Genomic DNA, 3,753 nt, shown 5'->3' with positions numbered 1-3,753 from the left:
AAAAAAAAAAAATCGGAAATGCCAGAGACGCCAAGTTGAAAGTGGTCGGCTTCTAATCTAGACTAGAGGGCATTATGTATAGGTATACACTGGCACTTGCTCTGCACCCGCGCCTTCAATCCAAAGCCTTTCTTTTCCACATGCTCACTGCTCCTATATGTATAGGCTACTCACTACTGGGCTACTGCGCTTTGATTGATTGATTGATTGAATATTAATAGACAGTAAAACAGCACGAGTAGGTAGGTATACAGTCAAACACTTTGTCTAAAAGGATAACACCAAAAAGTCCTTGCGGTCTTGTTTCCTTTGGAGTCCTTCCTAGGTATTCAATTCATCAACATACAAATATAGCTACTGCGCTCTGGTCGCTCAACTCAACGGGACTAAAATAAAATCAATTATAAAGTCGTGTCTAAAGTCGGCAAATCATCATCAAGTCACATGCACATAAAATTAGGCAACTTTAGCCTATAATTGGTCTAACGACTCAATTTGACTTCACTAGATCATGTAAGTAGCCCATTTTTGTAAATAAAAAATTGCAAACCTTACCTTAAACGATTTAAAAACGCATCTCCGTCGTGAAAATGCAGGAAAACAACTCCAGTTCCACAATCTCTTACATGGCTTTCTTGGCTTTAGTAGGCTGCTACTTTACACTTCACTATAAAGTCCACATCACAGCTCAGTCAGCAGCGCAGGGATGCAGAGGCATTGCACTGCAGTCTGCAGGGCTGCGCTGCTTCACACTCTGCTTCATAGAGGACTAGAGGGAGGAGGTGGGTGGGACATGAGCGACTCAAATATGATGAGGAGCCCGCAATGTTCAATGGCTAGCAGCACCCTGAAAATAATTTGCAGAAATTTGGACAAAGACTTCATCATAATATAATTCACAGTTTTATATAGCCTATAAAAACATGTTAAAAAAAAAAAAAAAAAAAAGAGAGAGGCGCACAACACAATCTTCAGTGTTGTTACCAGGGGTAATTGCTGTGTAGGCAGGCTACTATTTTGTTGCAACAAGGAATAACAGCAAAAACAACAACAATAGGCTAGCCTACTACTAATAATAAATATTAATAAATAGGCTACTGTGTCAGTGAGAGGGTGACAGAGAAGAAGGTGAGAGTCAGTTGGCACTGTGACAGAGTAGCTATAAGCTATAAGTTGTCCAGCAGTTCAACAGGGTACACCCCATAATGACCCCTTAACTATCCACCAAGCAGCAGCCAGCATTGATGCAACAGTAAAAAATAGTTTTCAAATTCCAATGTGGTTACTGAGGGGTCTAACCGTGAAGAACTCCTTGACCCGTGATGGCCCCTGACTGTTGCCTATTTCTCAAGCCAATTAGACAGCCAGTCAGTTCACCAGATAGAAGCTAGGGTCATGGGGAAGTGTCAACCAGATCAACTGGCAACAGCCATCAAAGAAATACATGTATATCACTTGGCCCAAGGTAAGGAACTGTGGGGTGGTTGGATTGGAATGGAACTGGTGCGTGCGTGCGTGCGTGCGTGCGTGCGTGCGTGCGTGCGTGCGTGCGTGTGTGTGTGCGTGCGTGCGTGCGTGCTACATGTGTGCGTGCGTGTGTGCCTGCGTGCGTGCTAGCTGTATTTAATCACAAAACATAGCGTCAGGTAAGCAGAATATAATTAGTCTTAAATGTAAAAAAGGACTGATCAACATCAGAGAAGTACAACCTTATGTCAGCCTGAGGTCAATCAGTGAAAACAGATATTCAGAGCTGTGTACATTCCCATGTGTGACTCTGTGGGCTACAAGGCCTGCAATAATAAGCAGTTGTGAGTGTTCCCAGACTGTGTCTTGTCTGTGTTTGCGGGTGTTTGTGTGTATTTGTGTGTACTGTAAGTGAAGTATGTGATGTGTGTTTATGCATCTTATCCGTTCCATTTGTGTGTTTGTGAGAAGGAACCTCCTACACTCGAACTCATGCATCATGTCAGCTTTCTCACCCTCTCTGTTCTGACATTTGGAGCCTCTAATGAGAAGGACTGCTGTTCTCTTGCAGTTTTTGACATGTATACGTATGTGCCTACATGCATGCGAATGTATGTATGTATGTATGTGTGTGTGTGTGTGTGTGTGTGTGTGTGTGTGTGTGTGTGTGTGTGTGTGTGTGTGTGTGTGTGTGTGTGTGTGTGTGTGTGTGTGTGTGTGTGTGTGTGTGTGTGTGTGTGTGTGTGTGTGTGTGTGTGTGTGTGTGTGTGCATGTGGCTTCACAGCATCTCATAACAGAACATTTATTCTCCTTGGACTATGTCAAACGATAGCCCACAACGTTGCTCATTTGTCATCTGAAATCCTTCCCTGTCACTCTGATTCCACGCTCTTCGTTGAATTGATTTACTTGGAGCATGCAAGTAAAACACAGGCTCATTTTCGCAGTCTGTCTGCATAGAACGGCGTGATGATGGAGATCAAATGTCAGACATGCAAAGGAAAGATTTCGCTTTAGACATTTCATCAAAACCTGTCATGCAAAGTCAAATACTGAGATGGAAGTAAATTGAGATGGTAATTATGGCCAGTATGGCAGAAACACGTGCATGCACACACACACACACAAACACAGCATAGAGAGACAGACACATGCATGCGCATTAACTTATGCGTATGCCTCACACATACACACACACACACACACACACACACACACACACACACACACACACACACACACACACACACACACACACACACACACACACACACACGCACAACACACACACACACACACACACACACACACACACACACACACACACACACACACACACACACACACACGCACACACACACACGCACACGCACACGCACGACAGGCACGCACGCACGCACACACGCACACACGCACACACATACATACATACACTTATATTCAGAGCAGCATTTTTATTTGTCATAAATTCCATTCATTCGTTTGGTTCCATTAATCATGTTTTGGATCCCTTACTGTAATATGTATGTTATATAGTATACAGTAGGTCTTCTACACTAGTCATTCTTCACTCCCCACTGGTCAACTTCGGTTGGCTTTATGTGATGTTGTGGTTCAGTGGACTGGCGTCTCCACAGTAGCTGGCTACTAATGGAGTGTGAGATTGGCATGCATAGTAGTCAGTCCCTCACAAACACCCATATGCATTCATTCAAATCCACACCAACGTTCATGCAAAAAGATACAGGCTGACATGGAAACACAGACATATACACACACACGTTCACACAAACAAAAACATACTACACTTATGTACATGTACAAACGTTTAGACAAAATGCCATGTCTCGTCATGAAGCACACACATACACAAACAAACAAATACACAAATGCATGCATGCACGCACACACGCACACACACACAAATGATTTAAGCTGCCATGCCCAATAAAGAGATATAGATCAGTGTGTATTTGTTCCAGAGTACGAAGATGTGATAGAAGGAAATGAGATATGGAGACTGAGGTTGATGAGCCTCGAGAGAGTACTTAAGAGATCATATATTTTCAGTCCGCTTCAAGGAGCTGAAAATGGGTCTTAAAATGTGTGTGTGCGTGCGTGCGTGTGTGTGTGTGTGTGTGTGTATGTGTGTGTGTGTGTGTGTGTGTGTGTGTGTGTGTGTGTGTGTGTGTGTGTGTGTGTGTGTGTGTGTGTGTGTGTGTGTGTGTGTGTGTGTGTGTGCACGCCTCAGGTCCCATCTGTTAAAATCTATTTTCAAGTTATTT

At 43.4% G+C, this 3,753-nt stretch overlaps 1 protein-coding gene across 1 annotated transcript in view; it reads right to left on the bottom strand.

Moving 5' to 3' along the window:
• Positions 1–715, bottom strand: part of LOC308099761 (cdc42 effector protein 1-like) — a 12,976-nt gene extending 12,261 nt beyond the window's left edge. The window contains exon 1 of the mRNA XM_080448516.1: positions 556–715. The gene's annotated coding sequence lies outside the window, so the exon portion shown is untranslated. The remainder of the gene's footprint in view (positions 1–555) is intronic.
• Between the last annotated feature and the right edge of the window lie 3,038 nt (positions 716–3,753).

This window comes from Gymnoscopelus braueri (genome assembly GCF_963280865.1).
Source record: "Gymnoscopelus braueri genome assembly, chromosome: 13".
Classification (NCBI taxonomy): Eukaryota; Metazoa; Chordata; class Actinopteri; order Myctophiformes; family Myctophidae; genus Gymnoscopelus; species Gymnoscopelus braueri.
Note: the sequence above shows the minus strand (reverse complement) of the source record. Positions and strands in the feature narration are given on the sequence as shown.